The 25,409-nt window shown below is 38.2% G+C and overlaps 1 long non-coding RNA gene across 1 annotated transcript in view; it reads right to left on the bottom strand.

The window, feature by feature from the left end:
* Positions 1–1,775: 1,775 nt before the first annotated feature.
* Positions 1,776–25,409, bottom strand: part of LOC141741838 (uncharacterized) — a 52,175-nt gene continuing 28,541 nt past the window's right edge. Inside the window, exon 3 of the long non-coding RNA XR_012586498.1 lies at positions 1,776–3,376. This is a non-coding gene — a long non-coding RNA (uncharacterized LOC141741838). The remainder of the gene's footprint in view (positions 3,377–25,409) is intronic.

Below are 25,409 nucleotides of genomic sequence, written 5' to 3'. Positions count from 1 at the left end.
CGGAATAGTCTAGTCAGATGCATAAAAATCTCCTCAGCTTGTTTCTGGCAGTAAGTCCCACTTTCATCAGCCTCATTACACTGGCATAAATAATTACATTACTGTTAGGCTTGCAGTCCCACTGAAGGTTGTGACCCTTACTTCGGGAACGACAGTTTTCAGTTCAGTAGATGACTTGGCAGAACAACAATAACTTTTGTCACGTCAAAATTGGATTTTTGTAATGCATTGTGCTTAACAAAGAGCTTTCAGGAGCTCCAGGTAGTAGGAAATACAGCCACGTTAATTAAGCTGGCTAGGTCAAAATGAACACATCACTTCCATGCTCAGGCTGGGTTCCCACACATTTTTAGATGAAGTGATGATCTAGAAAAGCTGTAAATAGAATTGGACGTGACTAATGTTGAAAATGCTCCACTTTTGTTGCATGTTTCTTGGCTGGATACAAAGCTTGTTGAACTCACTATAAAGTCAGGAGCATTGGTTGATTTTGGACTGCTCAGCAAGAACAATCTTTGCATTTCTCATTGCAGGTATTCAGGTATCTCATTGCAGGTATTCAGGCCACAACAGTTTAATGCATTTGACACTGCAATGGTAACTGCAAGAGATCATGCCCTATTTATTACTCTTGCAGATCAAGGATGCAAAAAGCATGAAGCAACAGAAATACGTCCTAACTGAACTAGGCCATATGGTGAATTTTAAAACCGTGCCAATTTGCATCAGCTCTGCTTCATTACAGGCCTGCCATTGGAATTTATTGAGGAGTGTTCACCAACCTTCTTCAATGAAAAGAATCATGTCACTCTCTTTGTGTACCAGCCAGGTGCTGAACAACTTTCTCCCAGATTTTTCAGCTATGGGTATCTCAGTTGTAGGGCTTCTTTGTCACACGCTTTTCATGTCAACTTCAATTTTATCTTCTCAACCTCCATTGTTACACATTGTCACTCTTGCAGCTGTGCCTCAGCAGTACGCTGGGAACGGGAACGTGGCACTGCTCTGCTGCTGCATGACTTACTGAAAAACATTAGCTGTCAACAGCTGTAACGTGAACCTGGTCCCCCAGCTCATTGCTTTACATAATAGAGTCTAGATAAAAATGTCAGATTTTGCTGCACGTAAGTCCCTGATTAAGACAGCACAGCAAATTAAATTACTCTCTCCTTGAATGTCAGGGGGACTGTTGATTTGCAAAGAAAAAGGGAATGGAAGATTTTTAGCTAATCTGACCATGGAGAAAAAAGAAAAACTTATGCAATCTGACAGTCGCCTCTCATTTTTACCCTATTGTCGTTTTTTCAATGGAAATCTTTTCATCTATAGAGCATTGTTGTGAATGAACTTCTGCCCTGTGAAGGGCAGACTCTATGATTCATAGAGTTCTTGGATCTCTAGTCTTCCTACCCAGTCCAATATGGAAAATCTTCTTAGAAGTCTGACACATGAGATCTCAAGGAAAACAAGTTAGGTGAAAGACATGAGCAAAGGAAAAGTTTCCATGATTTTGCAGAACACTAACAAAAACATCTTACTCAACAAATTTACATTTCTATGCCAGGTTTGCAACTCATAGTCCACAGCACTGTGGTAGTCCATTACATTCAAAAAGGAAAAAATGGTTAGAGAAACAAAGAAAGGACAGAAGCCATTAGTCTTTATCAATAATAAGTATTTTCTGTGTTTATCTTGATACTCTGCAGCAGATCTAAAGTCACTGTCTGTAATAAACTGCAAAGAAGTAGACAAAACCAAAACTACAAGACTAGGCTGCTTTTACTCTACTTTTTTATTGTTACCAATAATAAGCCTTCACTTGTGCAAGTAAAGACACTCAATTCATATGCATGATAGATATACAACGAATGCATCTACATGTGGCCATTACCTACAGAACTGTTTTTCTTCCTTTTTTTCTCTTACACGGTAATTCAAAAGATAAAACTAAAAATCTAAGTTACAGCATACAAGTGAAATAAGCACAAATATAAAGCAGTAGACAGCAGCACTGAGTAAGCAAATAATGCATCCTACAGATCTGTCTCTTATTCACCTTTTATTTTTTCAAGATACTAGAGAACTAAAGTATCCACACGTCTGCACAACATTGATTCAAAAGCTGAGCTATTCAAGCATCAGAGCAAAACTCTGAATGGCCAAGTCCTCGATGTAGGATGCAAATATGGACCAATGCACCTTCTGCCTTCCCCGAGATTTCATTAGCAGAAAGTCCGACTCTTTATAGATCAGTTTCAAGGGTTCTAGAAAACAGCATGTTATATTTGGAAAACATATTCAAAACCAAAAAAGTTTAAAGAGCTTTTTAATGAACAATTTTATACTCAGCCTTCAGGAAATGAGTTGTAAATTAAATTCTTAGTTAAATTCTTCAGATCCTGACTAGGTTAGTAATTGGTTCATTTTTAATTACAAGGTAAATAAGTAACTAATTTGTCTTTATTATTTTATGCCCAAAGTAATGTTCTGCCCTTCAAGAGTAAAATGGATTAAGGAGCATTTTCACATTAATCTGAGAAACTGGGAGTTGGTTGACTTTCTCTCTCTTTGCTGCTGGCTTGTGCTGTGACCCTTCAAACCCGTCCCGCTCTCACCTGTCCCCCACCCCAGGGAAGGTCTCCAGCCTTTGCCAGGAGCCCTGCAGCCACCAGTGCTTTGCCTGCCCTTCTGTTTTTACAGTTCTTGTTGGATGACTGTGCTTAAATAGCTGCTAATACAGTATTCACTGGAGGAGTATGATGTCGAGCAGATGTCAAGCCCAAAAGAACAAACCACAGACAAATTTTGACAGAAGTTCAGACATTGTGAATATTGTAAAGGCAGATTAATATTCCAGGGGGTAACTTTAGCTCTTTCTCGGCTGGACAAAGATCTTTAATATTCTCCTCATTGATAAATGTCAGCACTTTGTAGGCTTGTTTTTAAGAGTCTTTGAGGCATTCAGGGACTCTAAACTTTCAGTTTTATGCTGGATGACATTGTTTATTGGCAAGTATCAAAGACAAAATTATGTCTATAAAATGACATTTGTTTTACATTGAGTTTTGTAGGAGTTTTTACTTTGGAAGACTGACTCTTTGTTGGCACCTGCCTAAGTCATATAAAAGACTGAGCAAAAAGGAAAGCATTGAAATGAAATCTATATGCAACTTGGAATTTCCGTTGAAGGGAAGAGCTGGAGTGTTTATGAAGCAAACCACCTCTGACGTCACTGCTGAAATTGCCAATGGGGGATGGAGTGGATAAAGGGCCAGAGAAGACCTGTAGGACCAGATGCAATGTGTGCGTTTTGATCACCCCTTGCTGCCAGTGGTTCCTGTCCCACACTCTCCAGCCAAACACGGGAGCTCTCGGGCTGAAGCAGAGAAAGGGAGGGCAATCAGAGATGGAATAAAAACATCACTTGCACAAACTTCTTGTCTCTGAGCTGCTTCAAGAAGAAATGACAGCATGGGGATCACTGACTGCAGCAAGGAGCGGTGCCTGAGGAAGATGGAGTGCAAAGTCTCTAAGCTGCTCAGTCAGGACGTTGTTCTTCCACGCAATTCTCAGTGGGAAGCTTCCTAGTGTCAAAGCATCACCTCCTCCCTTCCTCCTGTCCCATCCCCCCCCCAAAGAAAAGGCTATTTTTAATTCACTGATTGTAAAGCTTTCTTTCCCAACAGCAGGATAGAAGTTTAATTAAAACTCCACCTGGTACTAACATAATCCAGCAAAATCCCTTCCATTTCAGGGAATAAATCCTCGCCGAGGTTGGTTAACCAAAGCAATACAATTTAGGCAGTTTTCTGTACTTTTCCTTGAATTTAACCATATTTCTGTGAGAAAAGCTGCCAAACCCATTCAAATCTTTAAAACATTTTACATGACATTGAAAATGGCTTGTTAAGGTCACTTGGTGAATAATGGATGCAGAACACTAACTGCATTTTAATCTGTTTCACTTATCCTCCACAATTTCCACAAGGATGAACAGAAAAAAACCAACCCAGCTGAAATTCCCAGTAGTTCTCAATAGTCCTTATTTCCATCCCTATCTGTATGGCAGAGAAGGCACAGCACCTTCACTGCTAAATGTACACCCGGCTTATTCAACGGGGTACTATTTATGCAAATAATGCTATTAAGATCACAGGACAAATCCTGCTTTTTTCTGGAGAGTCAGCAGATTTAGGCCCTGGTTTTGGGAACACTAACACATGCTTAATGTCAGCAGGGTACACTGAATGTGTAAAATTGAATGAATATTTAAAAGGCTGTTGGTTTGGAATTGTGTTCTTGCTATATATAGGGAAAACAAAAATAGAATTTGGCATTGCGAGAGCGTCTATGTCATCTCATGAAAATGTATGGTATGTTTGCAGGATCGGGGGTACTTTCTGGGCAATTTCTGTGAGCCACAGTCACACTGTGGCAAAAACACAAACAAGAACAGGATAGTTCTCCAAACTAATCAAAACCAAAGCCAAACAATTCCTCCACTGATTTGTTTTACTTAATTTTGGGAGCCACAAAAACAAGACAGATCAGGTGTCCACTAATAGAGCAAGAAAGAAGGATTACATTAATTACTAATAAATTCAACCCTGTTTTGGAAAGTTCTCAGCACTTACAGTTCATCAGTTAAGAAATCATTAAAATAATAAACTTAATGTCACATAGACATAGAACTTCCACAGAGAGAACTAGATTTAAGGTTTTGTTGTTTGTGGTTTTTTAAGCAATTCTCTATTTCCTCTTTGATAAGAATACTCTAGGAAATAAACCATTAATTTCTTATCCATCTACTGGCTCTTACCTGCAGAAACAACAACTCATTTTAGACCTAAGTTTAACTGTGTGAAATTCTGTATATTCTCATTAGAAGTATGATTATTTTATTTTTAAAAATAAAAGATTCTATAGACGTGCAGCACAGCACACTCTTCCCTTATGTCAAGCTTTGCCTACAGTAATTAACTTGCTTTTTTTTCTTTCTTTTTTGTTTGTTTTAAACTTTGTTTGCCATCTTGGATGTTGAATTCTTAAAAAGCTGAATAGATAGATTTATGGTGTAAGGTAACCCCACTTTATCTGGAGCTTCTTTGTCTTCTCTATGTCCACACATGCTTTTTCTTGCTGACACATCAGGTACCATTCCTATACCTTTGCAATACAGAGCAGAGACTCAAGTACATTTCCAAAATTTTTAAGCCCCAAAAGCAAGCCATCCGAAAATGCTTGCTACTTGGATGGTTGGAGCACAGATCTTAAAGGTGAAGGTTATGTTTTTTCTTTTGTGTTTCCTAATTCAGGCCCATTCCAACTTAGCTGAACAAGTGTGTCTTGGAATATGGAGAGATCTGCTCTAGCTTCCAGAATCATTGCTTGATGGGATTCCTTTTCACTCCCCCTCCAGTTCCCTAATGAAAACAGAGTTTACTTTGGGGGTTTGTCCTGAGGTTGGGAATAAGAAAAAAACTGAATGCCTCCAAGAATGATGTGGTAGGAAAAATGGTTTCCTGCCCAGCCCTGCTGGCAAATACAACGGGTTAAATGCTAACCCTGATGAAGTCACTAAGTTTTCTCTTCAACCTGATTGTAGCCAAGAGATGGATGTCCTCTGTCATTAAAGATGTAGTAACTTGAAAACGCATGAAAAAGAAAATTAGTTCTATTTTTAAGTGGATTTTGTACAAATTAGCAAACTAGGCGCAGAAAGAATTCAAAACCTGTTCCTCATGTCACGTGTTTTGTACAAGAATGTTCTGACAGATGGACGCATTCAGACAGCGAAATTAAGAAAATGAACCCAGTAAAGGTTTCTTGATTATTTTTGTTTCCAACATCTTGAATATTTCAATGACTTAAATGCGAAACTATGTTTCTATGTCTGGGAGGCAATTAACAACAACAAAACTGCGGAAAAGTCTTTCGTTTTATTTGATTAAAAATAGAGCAGAGGTCAGAGTCCTACAAAGGCGTATGTTCCTGCCACGCTTTATGCTGCAGAAGAGCTTTAGTGAGTTCAAAGGAACGACTTTAATTTAAGACATTAAACATATGCTGGGGGATTTGGAGAGCCGACCTTCCCCAGCTCGCTCTCCACCCCACCTCTTTGCCAGCGAGTGCATGTCCTGCACCCCAGACGCCTAGGGGAGCCAGCTCAAGCCACCAGGGAATGCATGGCTGAGATAAGACCTGGATACTCCTCACCTGAGACGTGCCATCCATATGCGAGAACAACAGTTTAAAGACCCACAGCAGAATTTATCAAAGCTCTTCTATCACGATTCTCCCAATGATTAGAGCCCTCCTGTACAAGCTGATGTGTATTAAAGAACGAATTGGTTAGAATTAAAACTGATAGACTGCTTTAATAAGGACAACTTTAATATTTCTCTTTCCCTGAGATGCTGACATTTAGAAATGTGCTTGACGGTATTTGAATAAAATTCAAAGTAACATGTGCATATGCATTTGCAGAGCTACTGCTCTAATGACCAGCTGTGGTACCAGGAAATCCATTGGGCTATTACCCATCTTTTTGTGTAAACCAATATTTTTTTTCCTCAGAGTAATGTATTTAAAAGACATCAGGATAATACTGATAGATTAAAATAGTGTCCAGTACATACATGAAAACAGGAGACATCAAAAACATATATCCATTGTTGTATTTTGTTGCTTCATATCATGGGAATTGTCATTTCAATTTAGTCAATTGTTTTAATTTAGTTTATGCCAGGGATGCAATTAAGCCAATTTTCTGTTGCTGAGCCAGACAGCAAGCACAGCTGGCTTTAAAAATTAGTTTTCCACATATCATTCTTTCACCATTCACCTTTCAGTAAACATAAGCATTTCCATACAGCTCTAATAATTCTTTTCAAAAAATAGTATTTACAGTAATTTTTCTTCTATAATGTTCTGTTCTGATAAAATTGCTACTTCAGTTTTCTAGTATAAATGAACTTTTGTTTCACCCTGAAATCCTTTTACCTTTCACAGGAATATTTGAATATCAGACTTGAATACCTACCTTGTGCCTACAGAACGATCATCAGTCTAGTTTATGGCTGAAACGTTACAGTGAGTATTCACTACAGCACCAACCACATTAGCGAGCTCATTCTCCTATTTAATGAATATGTATTAGCTGAGATTCCTTATAAAACTCTACCTCTTTCAGATTTCCCTTTTTAAGACTACTGAAGGCTTGAATGTGTCTTTTTTAGTTAAAACTCTGAGTCTTAAGAAGAAACAACATTTTATTTGAAACTGTAAATAAAAAAAAATAATCAGAAACGATGGTAGGTTAGAGTTAGGCCTTTTAGAAAGAAGTCAGCCTTTTTTTCCTTTACTCCTAACTTTTGACTTAAGGGTACAAAAGTAAATTTATGTGACCATACTTACCACTCAAGACATGTCAAGCTTGTACGAGGCAATTATTTTCCTGAAATAAATTAGCCTAGCACAGGAGGAGGATACCATTTACCAGGTGAGAAAAAACAGTATATGGTAGTATTATGTGATGTTATGGGCAGCTTTATATACTCTAAGTGGCATTCTGTAATATAACCTATAAGTATACCTCTAACCTACAAAATAGGTCACCTGCAAAAATTGTTCCTTTTTAATCTTATTTTATACAGAAGATTTGAAAATAATTTCTGCTTTCTTTTCCAGGAGTATTGGGAATGATCAGACTTCCTTTAAATTCTTCTGTACATGACTTCTGATAAAGCTGAAAGAAGTCTTCACTGGTACTAGAGAAATAAGAATGAATCCTCCCTGTTTCTTGTTTAGGTGTTGTATATTCCTAGTTAATTTATTATTTAATATGGGTAAGTATATGTATTTTAATAACATTTTAATATCTTAATTGTATCTTGTTCCAATAACATATTTTGAAGTTTTTTTTTTTAATTTCTAAGCAAATCAGAAGATTAAAATTGGGTGAGAAAATCTTCTTGCTAAGATATCTTATTTCTTTCATTGCATTTCAGGATGTTTAAAATAACACTTATTGTCTGGCTACTGATCACTTCCATTTCCGTGCCTGAAAATAGAATCAAATTGCTTCTATTAATAACTTTTCAGTGGCACATATCTTAGGACTCCATAGATTATATATTGTAGGACTCCATATGCACCGTAAAGTCAAAAAATAAAAGCCCCTGTTAAAAGAAATAGTAGAATATTGTAATAAATATGGTCTCTGGTCATTGACAAAGACTAAAACAGTATTAATTTCCAAATATTTATACCATTAACATTAAAATAAGGAATTAAACTTTTAATTTTAAGTACAAGTTTATGATCCCAGATATTCACCATTCTAAATACAGAATATCCCTTCCAATAAAAAAAAAGAAATTATTCTATTACTGGGCATAGAAATATTTAAGTTGACAGTTAAGCTAAGTTTCTAAAAGCATGCTTGACTTTGAGTATGTGAGCCATCATCCTCCTATGAGTAGTTGCCTTATTCATGTGCTTAAAACTGGATGTCTACTTAAGAAAGTGGGTGAATCATGGCCTAAATTGAGAGTTGTTCTATTTAATTGAACTTACATTGACGTGAGATCAGAATGAAATATAGAGGGCCCCATTCTTTACTTCCTTTTTAAATTTTTATGCAGCTGAATGCAAATATTCAGAATTTTTGTGTGAACAGATAAGACACATTCACAGTAATACGTGATAACAGGATATTTGGACTGTAACATTGTGATGTGTGTCTAAGAATAACAGTGGACCAAGAGAGTCCTTTGTACCACACGTTCTCTTTCTGGATCGTAAAAAGTTTGATTTGATTTTGTCCCAAAGCACGCTATGAACCTGCTCCAGGAGTTTGCACCATGAAGAGAAATCTGATGATGACTCTGGAAGAGCCGAGCCTCATAACCTTATAATACATCTATCCAAGTCAGCTTATTAGTGCATTTTTTTTCCATAATTAGATATAAAAGGGTGTAGGCTGACAAAGACAATGACCTGGTAAAGTAGAAAAATATGAAAAACAAGGTGATAACACTGTAGGAGGTGAACGATGAAGACTTACAAAGGTTCAGATAAATCTCTTGCACGTACAGCTGCACACCGAAAGAATATTGAACCATACACGTTCCCCTCATTTTGTAGGAGTGAGTTTGTGCTTTGTCACCTTTCTCTCATTCAGATGCCATGCTTTCCAATAGAGGAATATTTATTACAAAAAATGTCACTGCCATTTCTTGTAGTACTGACATCTAGGTAGTGGCATCAGCACCAAAGAAGCAGAGTCTCCATTTCTTTGCTCTTCAGACCTTCTGGATACTACAGAAAGACTTACAAGACTCTTGTAAGGTCTTTTCACTATTATGAAGAGTTACAGGAGCAGCCCATAATTATTCATGTTCTTTTTGCCTCTCCATGGTGATTCACAATACAGCAAATATACATACATAAAAATTTTTCCTTCTGAAGAGTGAATCATCTGTACTGTTTGGAACAGGCTCACTTTTCATTGGACTGGCATAATAAAAAAAGGTACAATGTAGAGTCTCATTCAAGATTTGGTTAAATCCTTGTTTCTCTGCAACAGGAGGAGCGGTAATAGCCTATAGACATCAATAATCAAATCACAGAAATGTGACACCTATCACTTTATCAGTTCAAGCATTTTCTGCTTCACCATGTTGGCTGGTGGTCAGTGAGGTTACAAACAAATATTTTCTGCAGGGATGGGGATAAGATTCATTTCTTCCACATGACCTTTATAAGTGCAGTAATCCTGTCACCTGAGCAGCCACCTGTGTAATGTGCCTGTCTGTTTAATTACCCTGAGATTTTATTTAGACCCGATTCAAGGTTGATGGTGGTTATTCAGATGAGCATGAACCATAAACATCCTGAGACAAAATTTTTCAAAAGTGCAGGGGTATCTATTGTTGAAGTTTTATTCTGACCATTTTTAAACTATAAAGAAAAAGAAACTTGACTGTATGTGGTTCCTGTACCAGGTACTGAGGTCAGCTGAGTAGCTCAGACCATAACCCATGTGCAGAATTAGAGATCGGTTCAGAACTCATTTCTTAGCATTGAAAGCAACTTACTTTATGGAGATGAGTTCAGATAATCCTGATGAGAAACCTGACACGAAGACATTCTGAATTCCAGAGGATTCAGCAGAAGTTGTCAATGTTCAGCACTATTCAAGATTAAATCCTCTGCATTAGTTTGAGTTTATCTTATCTGCTGTTGGAAACAGTCTAAACGTTTCCTTGAAGTATAGCCAGGTTTCCAGCCACTGATGTCATATATAAAGGGAAGATTAAACATAGAATGGTATGTTTAAGTTGTTAACCTATGTAAACATTTTTGCTATTTCACTGAAGTAGATAATTTAGAAGAAGGCACTTAGGGACACTGTACAAATAAACAAGCGATTATTCATATTAGAAAGAGGGGAAAGGAGGACTAAATTGTGCTCTAATGCATTGATCAACAAGACTAACTTTCAGGGGCCATGCCACTGAATGAGACTGGCATTTATTCCACTGCTCTAAAGGGAAGATGTCATCCTAGTATCGCCAGAAAAAAAAAAATTATATTTGATTTTGCCTGAATCAAGAGGTTAATTTATCTTTCAGGTTTTTATCTTGCTATTAACAATATATCTCATTAGCAGAAAAGAATATGTAGAGTTACCTGAAAATTATGGTGGCTCATGCTCACTCTACCATAAAAATGCACTCAGGACTTCACAGGTACTATTTCCCCTTCATTTTCACTGTTTAGTAGCCTCCCCAAAGTCAATGAAATGACACCATTGTAAAACAGGTATAAGCCGGACTAACCCGGCTCACCTGCACCGCCATAGTCTGGTGCTGCTTGCAAGAAACCTTTGCAGCATATAAAAAAAAAAATAATCACTTTCAATCTTAACTTGCTATGTGCTTTTTAATTCCTTTTGTTCTTCCAGGCCCCTATTGCTGGTATCCAGAAAAGACTAGAAAAAACCACTAGTGTCAGGTAAAAATATATTGATTTTAAGGTATCTGTCTTCAGCAGCCTCCTTTTTGCTTTATATCCAGATAAACTTTAAGCATTTTTGAAGCAGATCGAGACTAGGAGTTCAGTATGAAAAATGGACTAGAAAAGCTTTGTCTGGTCTTTATTTACTTAAAAGAATTTTCTCAATGCTTAAAAGAAGTATTTGGAAAGTGTTTTTCCTCCAAGAAAAATGTCAACAGAAACACTTAAGCATTTAAAAAAAGAACATTTCATAGAATAATTTCAAAAATCTCCAGAAAATTTGGACTTGAAAATGTTGCTGTGGTAACTCCAAGGAGTCACAGTTCATATTCTACTCTACTGCATGAGCTGGGGTCCCTAACAGGGCAATATGCATCCATAAAGCACCAAAGTGTTCCCACTTTTTCAATGTCTTAAGAGATCCTGATCATTGTGCATCAAAAAAAGTAGGATAATAGGGAGGTTAGTTCACAGAGGAGAGGAGAGCTATCAGAGACCCACAGAAAACTTCCTAGAAGGCTCTGAGGGCCTCCAAATACATTCTTTACTACTTAAAGCCATAGTTTTCCAGGTTATAGTCAGCATTTTCATTTCAAATGAAAAACACCCCTAGCCTACCTTGAGTTCTACAATTCCTATACTATGTAATCTTTGCACAATAAATGATGAAAAACAAACACAATATGCTAAATTTGTAAGTATAAAGACTGTTGACTGGAGCCACTCAGTTAAATTACATATTGAAAACAATTTATACTGTGTACTTCTCTGTATCTTGGGATCTCATAAGGCACAGAGAGATTTTGGAGAAGGCGTCATAATTATTCAAGAAAACGAAGTCAAAGTCCTTTTAACATAAAAATTATGCTCCTGTTCAATCTTATCATGGAGCCTGCAACCAAAACAAAAGTCACTGATACTAAATTTGCCTTTGAGTGCCCTCTGCTAGAATAACAAACGGTCATTCTCCTTCCCAGTCATAAGCACCATCTGCCATTTAGTAGGTGCTTCAGTCACTCATTAGTCTGTACTTAAATTGACTTTGAACAGAACACTGCCATTTTATTGCTGCTGTGCTTCACACTGCCAGCTAGGACCCTTAAAGTCAATACTGATAATCTCAATATGTTTGAAAACCATTTCCAGGCTTGTGTAACTGGTGCTGGAACTTTATTTTCAGTCTTAGTATTGTTTTCTTCACCTGGCCCTTTCTGAATTCATGAGCACACAACATAATCCAAATACAACTGTACTATTTTTCAGAGTAAAATTAGAGCACATATTTTCAAAGGGGATCTAAAAATGTTTTGCATGTGCTAAAAGTGTTTGGAGTGCACAACCTCCCAAATGCATGTGTAGAGTCAAGCTTTGTGCACTGAAATAGATATTAAATGAATGTGGAAAAGTATTTATAGACATATTTTTATGTTGTTTGAAAAGCTACTCAAAAAAATTATTTAGGTAACAAATTAAATTGCATTTTGATGCCAATTTACCTTCTCCTTAACATTACTTCCAGATGCATCTATTCCTGTAAATATTCTAGCTATTGAATACAGACTAAATCCTTAAAGTAATATTGCTAAAAACTCCAGTCATTCTTATTAAAACCAAAGTACACTTTTCCCAAGTCTATCAAAAATGGATATTTACACTCCTCTTTTCTTTGGTATTTGTAATGTGCTTTCTTGTTATGTCAGATCTTAAACACTATGCTTGGGGATCATTGAATGGAAAAACTGAGTAGCCTTGATCTTATAGGGACTACTTGTCCAGCTGTTGATATGTGAATATCCAAAGAGGAAATACTTAGCAAATAATACTAATTAAAGAAATGAAGATAAAATAATTATTAACTGAAAGCTAAGTCCAAATTATCAGCTAATATCATCCTACGAAATAAGAATTTGCAAATTAAAGAACATGGATTACTCTTACACCTTATTTTACACCTTCTGTCCTCCCAAGTACAGTAAATGCCCACACACACTGGCTAATAAGAGCTATGAACTTTGAAAGAAAACCATGGGGGCTTAATTATCTCATGGTGACAACCTCTTAGATGTCTCTTATTTCCTGAGCCCTTTTCATGACAGAATCACATCTTCTAGGCCATTCCACAAGTAGACAACACTTCTGTGGGTACTTCTCCTGAGTCACCTAACTTTCTGACACTAACTCAGGCCACACTTAGCAACAAATTCACTTTCATCCCCAGGGAGTTTCAATATAAGGTAAGGCCAATAAAAAAAAATCAATAGCTGAAGTATTTGGCTATAATCAGAAGTAGGAACTGCAACCTCCAAATTAGGAAATGTTTCTCTGAAGACAAAAACCGTGCATGGATCTGGTTACATTAATGTATACTGGTGACAAGCTGAGATGAAGAGATAGACTCAAACAGCCAAAAAGCCCGATACTGCTCCAGTGGCAATACTAATAAAGCAATATCCAAGCATTGGATCTCTTCACATTATTTCTTTCTGGACAATATGTAAGCAGATTGCGCTGTGGCTATGCCAAGATAACTAAAAGGATGCAAAAAAATCATCACCCCCTTGTTACCTGTAGGCAAAGCAGCTGTAACTCCATTCTTCTGTCCCTGAGAAATCACTAGCAGCAATGGTAGGGCCTGGGTATCTCAATAGGAGCCTGTCTTTTGTCTCCCTGTTACCTTTTTCTATGGGGGATATGAGGGGCAGAAATTCAGACAGGAGAGAGAGGGGAAGCTTATCTCCACACCTCAGTTTATTTCTTTCCCCTGTATTTTAAATATTTTAAATCTTTAATAGATTTTAAATCTAAACATCACGTGCCCTTTATTAGTAGCAACTAATAGAGGTTTTCCTACAGCTCTAGTACCACCATGTGTACTATAAACAAGTTTTAAAAATTGGCATTTGGCAAAGATGAAGATGAGCATCCAGAGTTGAATTCCATGACCATAACCACAGCAGTAAAAGATTAAAAAAGGCAATATGCCAGTGTTGGCTGAAGATATCTTCTCTGCAGTTCTTAGCAAACGTAGCAAGGTAACATCAACATCCCCAACTCCTTTCTAAAAAGGGACATTCCTTTATCTCCTCCTACATTCAAAGCTAAAGGTTTTACAGATCGCATGTGCTAATCTTTGTAAATTTAGTCAAACATTTCATTAAAATAATCCAATTTATAGAAATTATTAGTGTTTATACGAAAAAGTTCAGAAATTATTTGCTCTCCCAGAGAGAAGACTAGAACTGAATATTAAAAGAACAAGTATAAAATGTCTTCCCTCCCCAAAGATAATCACAACCATCCATGTGGGAAGGAAAAATACCATGCCTTACTCTTTGGGATTAGGGCATTCTTTTAATTTGCCATTTGGCATTATGAACACAGTAAACAAAAAGAGAAAATATAGAAACCATGTGACTGCTTGTTCCATAGCCTTTTGCATGCTGCTGCTGTAGACTTGCTTTCAGATGTCAGTACAAAGCTGCCTGCTCACTGATGCTCAGTAAGAAATGTCAGGGAAGAGATAAGCAGGCTAAAAGGAGACTATTTTAGAAACATGGACTGTTCTATCATTAGTTCTATAGATAAACTTTCCAACATATTTTTGAACAGCAAATGTTATTGCTTAGCCAAATGTAAAGTCAGAAGGAGACAGTATTTTAATATGGAAGTAGGGGTGATTTCGGGACCTTCATATAGGGTGAGATAGTTTAACCTTGTTAGGCGGCTGTTTTAAGATGATAGTACAGTTTAACCTTGCTAGGCGGCTGTTTTAAGATGATAGTACACTTAAACCTTTCTGTTAAAATTATTTTGCTTGTCAGAAAAAGCAGGGAAAATATGTGTAAATCTTCAGAACATAAGTCAGAAATAGAAAGAAATTACTTATCTTCAGGTGAACATTAAGATATCATGGAATGGTAAATAAGGGCCAAATTCTTGATAATTCTCATTCTTGCAATAGAAGGAATTCATAGAATGATTTGGGTTGGAAGGCACCTTTAAAGATCACCTAGTCCAACCCGCCCTGCAATGAGTGGGGACATCTTCCACTAGATCAAGTTGCACAGAGTCCCGTCCAACCTGGCCTTGAACACCTCCAGGGATGGGGAAACTACAGCCTCCCTGAGCAACCTGTTCCAGTGTTTCACCACCCTCATTGTAAAAAATCTCTTCCTTATATCTAGTCTGAATTTACCCTCTTTTAGTTTAAAAGTATCACCTCCTGTCACTACAGGCTTTACTAAAAAGTCCCTCCCCATCTTTCTTATAAGCCCCCTTTAAGTATTGAAAGGCTGCAATAAGGTCTCCCCTTCTCTTCTCCAGGCTGAACACCCCCAACTCTCTCAGCCTGTTCTCATAGCAGAGGTGCTCCAGCTGTCTGAGCATCTTTGTGGCCTCTTCTGGCCCCACTCCAACAGTTCCATATCCTTCCTGTGTCTGGCACCCCAGAGCTGGATGCAGTACTCCAGGTGGGGTCTTCCCCAGAGTGTAGCAGAAGGGCAGAATCCCCTCCCTCGCCCTGCTGGACACGCTGCTGGAGACGCAGCCCAGGATGCGGTTGGTTTTCTAGGCTGTGAGCACACATTGCTGGCTCATGTCCAGCTTTTCATCCATCAGGTCCCTCAGCAGGGCTGCTCTCCATCCCTTCATCCCCCAGCCTGTGCCGATACCAGGGGTTGCCGAACCCAGGTGCAGGACCTTGCACTTGGTTTACATGGGCCCATTTCTTGTCCATTGCTCTAAAATACCTCGTAACTGGGACTTGTGGTATCTGATGAGGCAGTTTGTGGTTACTGTTTCAGCGCAAGAACTCTAATGCTGCAAACAGTAAGCAAAGGGCATGTCACTCATCTTTTGGAAACATTCTGGAAAGTTAAACTCAAGGGATTTGCCCAGCTTCCCAGCAAAAGCTCTATTAAATTAGCTCTGTATCTGCTTGTAGTCTACCAATGTCAAAAGGGAGCAAAATGGGGCGTATCAGATTTTAGTTGCCGACAGGGTTTACAATGCAGAAGAATGTGTGTGGACCACAAAGGAAAAGAAGTGGTTTTAGACCGCCTTAGGCAACACATTATGGACATTGTCAAAACAGACAAGATAATACACTATTTTCTTGAGGTGATCCTGTAAAGGCACACTCAATCTACAGATCACCCTTACCTGCAAACATATATTAAAATGTTCTTTTTTCACAATATACTTTTAAAGCACATTAACATATTTTTAGAAGTCCTCTTAGTCATATCTAAATGCATCCCAAAGGGATTTAATTTAGACTGCGATTAATTTTCCTCTCCCCTACACAGCAAGTACAAATGGTATAAAAAGCTCCTAGATGAAAGAGGAAGTATTTTAAAGCCAGCACAGATGTCAGGCAGTCATGATGCGAGGCAAAAATCAGCAGAGAATATGACCTATTTGGTACTATATGCCTCTCACATTGTTATAAATCAGGAGTCACTCCACTGAACTCTGGTTTGTTATACCGATGAAAATGAGGTGTAACCCAGAGAATAAGATCCTTGATTAATCACAAGAAGTTTTTTTTGTCTGAAATACTTCGTTGTCTTCAGCATGATGGTTGCCTCAATATATTCATTTCGCTTGCGTTGGTCATGCTGTTTTGCGTCATGGCTCAGAAGGTGGCTTTTAACAGCATATTCGTTGTATTGTAGACGTTATAAAAGGTTTGCTGTGCATTTCCATATGTTTGTAACAGAGGCGAAAGTTACTTCACACCACAGCAGCACAAGGATTCATAGTGTGAAGGCTAAATGAGTTTTAATGGGTACTTGTCATTTGCTCCAATCTGTAACAAAACCTCTTCAGAACAAAGGAAAAATAGGTGGAGAAACGTAGTGCTACAATCTGTAGTGCTACATTACTGACATTTAATGTAATAGTGCTTTCCTAATGCTATTTTCTAAATATTACTGTTCCAAATATTAACCCTTACATGGCCTGTCTCCACTTTCATATTAATAGGGATACTTTGTATTGAGTTAGATATTTTATTAATAATGCTTACTCCTCAGAACAACCCTGCAAAACGTGGTTGGACCTCTAATATCCCTCATGAGAGCAGAGGCACACACTTTTGACCAGGCAATTAGCAGGTCCTTTGGGATTCCCCATGCATGTCAAACCATATGATCCTAACAACACCGTTCAATTTGCATTTAGCAAATGCTACCTAATTGCATAAGCTACAAACACACGGAAATTCTCCATTATGTCTAGAAAATCCCACTTACATTGGCATAGAAACAGAGGTAGAATCTGGCTAGGTTTTGACCATAAAGACAGCTACCTCTAGTATGGAATACAAAAGCTATTTAGCAGCTGTTTAATGCACATGCAAATGTAAAACTGGACTATTTACTCTAAAGTAGATTTCATTTTGAAAAATTACGCAACACTGCATTAAAATATAGAAATAAAAGAATAGACATTGTTCACATCATGGAAACTCGCTGAGTTTGACCAACAATGCCACAGCCCTTCTGAGCAATATATCCGTTTGTTGTCTACTTCACACTCTCACTAGAGAGACAAGAGAATTGGGTTTCACTCGCACCAGATGTTAAAAGAAGAATGTTTTAGAAACACCTCCACCCCTGAGTAAACCCCTAGTGAGAGGCCTAGACCTCAACTCACGTTTGAGCTATTGCTGCAATTCTTGGACCATAACTGATCTCAATTCAAAGCAAAAGGGAACAGCATCAATCCAGGAGGAAGTACTCCACCTCAGTTGGAGTAGTACAGGTGACTACAGAAGACAAGGAGCATCAATATCCGGGCCCTGCATTTCCATCACTTGTACAAAACATTGTATTTTGTTTCAGTTTTGTAACTTTGGCAAGCCTGTCACCAGGAGATTTAGCTGTCACACAGAGACACACACAGCTACCTGCAGACTTTCTCACTCAGCATATGTTCTTACTGTTGACTTCCTTTCACAGATTGCACATACAAGCACAGCGGACACCCTAGTAAATTCTTCAACCCCAAATTCTCAGGTTAAGCTCTCTTTCTGACACTATTTAAGAACAAAACAAGCAAGGAGCTGCCTGTGCCTTCTCCACACATTTCCAAGAGAGAGACCCAGCGCAAGATACATACAGTCTGAGAAAAACATCTCCAGCTGCTGAGCTGAAGGGTTTAAATAGCAACAAGTAGAAATAACCACCTGTGCCTAAAGCCTCAGGCCATGCTTTAAAGGTTTTCTATGCAATCAAAAAAGCATGTTGCTTCTCTGCTAGCCTAATCAAAACTGCCAGCACAGGGGTTAGTAAGACAGACAACAAATATGAGAGCTGGCAACTTGGAGCCTACAAAAGGGGGCTGATAAGAAATACTCTAAGGCCCTTGAATGCCTCAGAGAAAAGGTGCTATAAATTTGCTCTTACTAGTGCATCTCATTTACAATAGCTATCTGAGGCAGCCCTGAGATTTAAAAACTTACAGGACATAAAAGTTTAAGAAGCTGTTAAACAGGCATCAAATACAAAATCAGCTTGAACACAGTAATGATGGGAAGGTACACACTGCTCTGTCTTTTACACCTGAAAAACCACCAAATTCTCATACAAAATGCCTAAAAGTACAGTGCATTTAATGTTTTCAGGATAGGCAGATGCTCACTAGGAAAACAAATGTGTCTATAAGAAGTATTTGTCATGTTGAACCCCACTGGGTTTTAGATAAATTACTGCCACCAAACCCAATTTGCAGTCTTTAAACCTGGAGTATCCTTAGTGCCTGGCTGTGCCACTGGCTCAGACGACCCTTCCACACCAAATGAGGTACAAAATCCTCACACAGACTCCAAGCCAACTTTCAGAGCGTATGTTCAGAGATGGATTCAATAACATGGGCTATTTCTTTATCTGTAGAAGGTAAGATACAGCTTGGTAGCTCTCCCTTGTTTTGTATTGAAGTGTTTGAACAATTATAGACCTTAAGCCTTAGGAAACAGAAGTCAGTTATCTATTTTGAGACCATGTAGAATGCAGACAAGCATGTGAACTAAACAAAGGAATGTTTTTAGAGGCTCAAGGATGTACTGTCTCTTTTAGAGCTATGAATAAGCTGTAGATTTCAAGACCTGTTTAGGTGCTGTTACCACAAAACCAAAAAGTCTTGAACTCCCTATGCCACTCCAGTGATAGAACTCTGAATAACTAAATACGTAGTAGAGAAACAAGATCACACAACACAGCAGCTGTCATACCATGGAACTCCTTGTTTTTATATATATAAAAAAAAAGCAAGCCCTTCAGTAACATCTGATGTAAGATTTTCGATCGGGTTTTCAGTTCTGATTTTAAATTATCTAAGCAGTAGAAATATCATTCCTTGGTGTTACTTACTCCGAGTGGCACTTTATAACGACCTCAGCAATGCTGAGATTTTCTGTGACTCCATGCAGAAAGCTTTCTACCAGACTGTATCCCAATGCACCTACCACCAGGTGATGCTGCCCCTGATGACTCCTGTCCTCACTTTTTTTGCGAATAAAAATCCAATATGCAAAGTTTTATCTTAGAGCAGATTTTTTCTGAACCTGCAGACTATAAAGTACAGCTGAGAACATGCAAATTGTTATCCTTGAAAAACATTGCCTGATGCTTTGTGTACACCCACACAATGCATCACCGATAATGACAGGTTGGATTACCTTTTTTTGTACTCTAGTGAAAGGTCTTTTTGAAGTTCATTTTGTGTGCCTGCAGTCATTGTGCACTGTATGAAAGATTCTTGAAAGACTAAGTCCATACTAACGTAACAGCCATAGAAAATTTTGGAAAGTGCAGCTAAAAAAAGTCAATACATATGTGTGGGGGATTAAATAAGTCTATAAAGATTTATTTAAACCCATAAATTGGAATTGTGTCAGCAAACTGTGCTCATTATTTTGTATCAATAGGAAAGAAAAGAGGAAGGGAAAGCAAGCAAAAAGACTTAGGGGAAAAATTACTCTCCTTTAAACAAAACTACAAAAAATTTAATAATGCCAAATGTTGCAAAAGAGAACTCCAAAGGCTAAATGTCTGCTCCTGAAAAACAGAATATCCAGCTTGAGAAGTTTTTAATCACATGTTATATCGACTGAAGACTAAGTGTCTTGGCTTAGGCTTCAGTGGGCGGGCTCTGTAGTAAATTCTCCTGCCTTTGACATTTGGAAATGGCATTTTATACAGAGAAAAATCTCCTGGAAATATAACAATAGAACATGACAACTTATAAGTAATAATGGAATGAATTGGGAAGGCAGAGCAATCTCATCCTTTAACTAACACAGGTTACAATGTTCTGTTTAAATGTATGTCACTGCATTGTGTTACGATGGCACAGAGGTGCGCTCCTGTTCACCTGTCCGTATTCTTTATGCAATAGCATAGAAAACATCTATTATTTCTTTATGAAATTAAAAATTCAAGTCTGTAAACTGCTCCTCAATGTATTTTTTACTTATTTTTACATTTCCAAATGTTATTTAAGCTGACCATTGTATTGGGAAGGGCACTTAAAAACAAACCCAAGACTGAGACAGTAATTTTAACTGTTCTCATGAAACTGGGAAAAGAGGTTCTTTCCACTGGAAAAACAGCTGGTGGCCATCGCTTAAGGAGGTCTTTGTTTATGTTTTAGATAAGGGCTAAGGTCAGAATAACAGGAACAACGACCAATCTGGACAGACAGTTTCTTAGATTATATGAAGGCTATTTTAACTAAACTATCACTGAAAAATGTGTGTCAAATTAGGCAACAAACTCCAAAAAGAAATGTTCAGATGAATCAGATTTTTTTTAGTCTTCTAGTCTAATATTGCTTCTCTAATGTGTAAAATACAGCTGTCATTCAGTTGATTTCCTTTGTTCCAGGAACAGTTTAATAGTGAAACACATCATCCATATAACTCTATTTTGGGTAAACAGGTTGAAAAATACCAGGCTTTCCTAACTTCTCTCTCCTGGCTGCTACTACTTGTGTACTGACACAGCAACCTGATGTAAATCTCACCCTCTGTTACAAAAGCAAAAACATCCTCTACCTCCCTCATGATAAGAGAAGAGCACATCTTCCCTCATTCAAGAGTTCAGAGAAATTTCTACGGCTTTAAGGTATTAGTCACTACAGAATCATTACAGAAAGCTGCATCACCAGCTCAACAGAAACGTAGGAGGGAAGAACATTCAAAGATAAATCTACATCCCCCTGCCAGGCTCCTTTAACACCAGTTTAAGCCCTACCATCTCCTCTCACTCCTGACATTTCTGACTCTAGTCAATGAGATTACTTGTACCAAGGAAGCAGGAAGGTAATCCAGCAAAGTTTTGGAACTCTAGTTCACAGAGCAGTTTGGGAAGTGTTACCTTCTGCTCACAGAGAAGCCAGGCAGAGCGAAAGGTAGGAGGCAGCCTGCAATTCAGTGATAAATTGCTGGAGTTGTCAGGGGTCTGAGGATGTCCTCACCGAGGAAACGCTGGCCACCATGAATCAGCTTGACACGATCTCTGTCCAGCCTCAGACAGTAACACCCATCACATTGGCATGCCAGGCAGAGCAGGATGTCTAGTGCCTAAGGATTTTGGAGCTGCTGTAGCTACATTAGCTTGTCTCAACGGGCACCTCCATTGGAAATGCAAAGGAGGACTTTCCTAAATCCGGTGTCTGAAAGCTCTCCCCCTTAACTGCCTGCAATAACAGAGAGTGCCCCATGCTGTATGCTGTGCAGTCATATTGTCATGAAAACAAATGCCACCTCAGATAAGCGATAGTGAACACAGGTCACATCATTGCCTAGAACAAGATTGGTATGATATCTAGGTGTCTGTCTCTCATTTGCCTAAGTACTCCTTCATCTGTCCCTCAGCAGAGCAGCTCTCCTCAGAGCCCAAAAGCTGCTCTTCTCTCTCCTGGCACCTCTCATTCGGGGCTGCTTGAAGACCTTTTCCTGGCAATGCTTCATTTCCTTTCCAGCAGCAGATGCTGCAGTCACCTTAAAACGAAGATTTAAAACTCAGGATTATCAGCAGCGAGTGATCAGTAAAATCATTGCAAACCTCTGAAAGACACATAGGTATCATGGAAAATATGACACAGAACTGTCCCAGAAGGACCCCAAATTCTTCCCTTCTAGCAGGCTCAGCAGAGGTGTCACGTCCACCACATTACAACCGTTGGCAATAACAAAATGGAATTGAACCATCAGTAAATAAATATAGAAAAATACACAAAATCAAGAATATAGAAATGTCCCTGTAGCAAAGTAGCTGCTTTAATTATTTAGCAGCAATTAACAAGAAAGGGAGTTTAATTTCATGTTCCTAGACCAGCTGTCAAGCTTTTGCAAAAGAATTATAAATGTCTTCCATAAGTTTCTCTTATTTGTAGACAGCGCTGTGCTAGACACATCCCAGGTCAGCAATTACCATCTAATTGTGCAAGTCAAAGATTTGTGGAATCAGTCTCTACAATATTGTGCCTTAGCAACAGTGGAAATAGCAATTGTGGAAACACTCAGGTAGCTCTGGGTGCCATTTTCCTTCCAGAACTCCTGAATGTGAGTTACCCTCAGATCATTTCCAAAGTAAGTCAGGAGACCCTGATTTTCAAAATCATTCAATTCAGATCCTTCACCTCAGATGAAATGAGATTCTTCTGCAATCTTAAATCTACTCTGGGTAATTTCTTTGGATTAGAAACATTGGCTTTGATGCCTCAAACCTGTGATTAATTTAGGTTTATGAATAATCCCATTAAATTCAGCCTTCCCTTGTGCATTTGCAGAAATGCTGCCATGTGCACAGGTTCATTATGAAAATCAGATTTGCTGCGTGTTGCACATTGGAAAGCAAAAGGGAAATGTATACAGCAACAGGCCAATTTTCATTAGGAGATCAGGAAAGGGATCTCAGGTATATGATTTTCAAGCGACAACTGATGAACGGGTGTTTCATTTACATGAAGGTGTTTAAAATCATTTACATGCCTGTGTTTTGGCCTAATAGCCTTGGGTTTCCCCCGAAAGGCTAAACTCTTTACACACTTTTACATTCTTACCCCTACATTCTTGGAAACACCTAAAATCAGTGCTGCATTTTCCCAGCTTCTTACTCCAATCCTCACTGCCTGTTCAGCTCGCATTTTTCAGGCAGTAACAGAAACACAGGGCTGTCTAATGCACAGAGTAAAGCCTGCTGTTCTATTTATTGGAACTCCAAAGGGAATCCCTCAGGCATGCGAAGATGCAAAAGGCGTAGGGAAAGGTCGCTTAAAATAACAATCTTATTTTAAACATGGATTAGAGATCACACTGTCTTTCCTCATAGCAAAGCAAGTGATGTAGTGAGGGAACCGAGTCGCATGACCATATCCACATACTTTGGGAATAGAGTCATATGGGTTAAGAGGCACAAAATCTAAACAAAATCACCCAAGAAACACATTAATGCTAGCATAAACAAATGGATGTTTAAATTAGAAAGAGGCCTCCATAATGTCTTTGCTTTGTTATTTTGAGGACTGATGAGGCACTGCACACATCCCATTTATAACAGTCACCTTCTCCTTTCTCCTTGTTAGGAACTGTTCTGCATCCATGGAGTCGAAAGGGTTTATGTCTTATAAAAACAACTGACAAGTTGTATTTCATGAGGACTGTACAGTCTAAACACAAGTCTTTGTAGCTATATTTCCATGGTAACAGCAAAAAACGGTTATAATTTTCTTGGAGTTTGCTGTCCATTCTTCCTGAGACTATCTGGCATAAAAGTGTTTATTGCTTTCCACCACTGCAGTACTGCAGAAGTATTTTTAGCTCTGCTAATCTAATTTAATATTTAAATCAATCAGAAAATGAGTTAACTTTCAGTCTGCCAAAGGATGTCAGGCAAAGCTTTCACTGATTTGATTTTGCTTGGGCTTGTGATGATGGAAAGGTTACACCATGTAACAACAAGGAAATGTATCCCAAAGTTCTAGAAAAATTTCATTATTTCACTTCAATTTCATTATTACCCTTTTGAATTTCTTTGATATAAAATGCTTCTGTTTGTGGAACTGTGGAAACTTGCACTATCTCATCAGAAGTCTGAATAATAACATAATTAAATATTGAAAGGATCTCAAAGCAGATTGAAAAAGTTACGTATACAAGTCCTGCAATATTGCAGGAGGCAGGCATAAATTATTATATTTTACAATAACTGAGGCAGAGATTAGTGATCGCTGAGTATTTAGATGTTCATTCATAAATACAGTTAAAGTCAATAGAAACTGGTTAACTTCAGAGCCATAAATAGCCTGCCTACTGATACAGAGAATGAATGTGGCAGAAAAGAACCTCCAAGCCCAGCATTTCTTGATTCCCTGATGCCTTCTGTAGCTAGTAGACCATATCTCATTATTTTTTGATAGTATAAATTGTTTAAGAAGCCTATTATGGCAAAACACATTGGCACAGTCTTCAACCACAGCTGCTTTAAGAGCAGACGCTGTACTGCAGCTAGATGAAAGAGCAATGTTGTCTCCTGTTTCATCCTGAGGCCCGTTGCCTCTCTAAAAAGAATAACTGATAAAAAGGATTAAGTTCTTTTGGTAAGAACAAATTCTGGGCTGCTAACGCTAGAGACGAGCTTCTTGGTTCATACTCAGGGTAGGTAAGGAGTTAGAATGACAGCACAAGAACTTCCTAATGTCGACCCAAAGTGCCTGGACAGCGCTCCGAGCATGATTTCTACAGGGCAGCTTCCTTTCTATGCCTACTTATTCTTAATAGCAATCTTCTGTGGCTGGCAGCAAAAATTGTGTTTTTGAGGGACCTTTTGTCCTTGAGACTGAAACATTCCAATGTTATTAATATTTTTTTTTTTAAACTTGGAATATTTCCATTTACATTAATGTTTTACCCATGACTCCAAGTTCAGTGGCAATGTGGAGAGGTCCATTACCATTTGAAGGAAGCTTCCCTCAGGGATTTCTTTCCAATTGATCCAGCCAAAAACATTTATGCACCAGTAGAGCTTGACAGAGAATGTCAGGCAGAGGTATGTATAAATATAAGGAACAATCAGGCTGAAGTTGTAGTATGACGTCTTCAACTAGTGCTCAGAAGATTTGAGTACCCAGAGGATTTTGTTAATATGGATTAAAGAAACTTCACATATGTGAGACAATGGGATTCTTAAAGATAAGGCCAGGGAAATAATCTTTTGCCTGCTAATAACTCCTTGTCTTACACACTAGGATTTATGTCCCTTGCCTTGCAACTTTTAACAGACAGCATTTCCAGGCAGCAGGAAAATGCTATTGTCTCCTCCTACAGAAGAAGACAAGACACTCAGTAGAGTCAGTTGCCCAAATTCATACAGCCAGCCTGT

This window comes from Larus michahellis, chromosome 4 (assembly GCF_964199755.1).
Source record: "Larus michahellis chromosome 4, bLarMic1.1, whole genome shotgun sequence".
In the NCBI taxonomy this organism is placed as follows: domain Eukaryota; kingdom Metazoa; phylum Chordata; class Aves; order Charadriiformes; family Laridae; genus Larus; species Larus michahellis.
The sequence above is the reverse complement of the archived record's forward strand: the minus strand, read 5'-3'. Positions and strand labels throughout refer to the sequence as shown.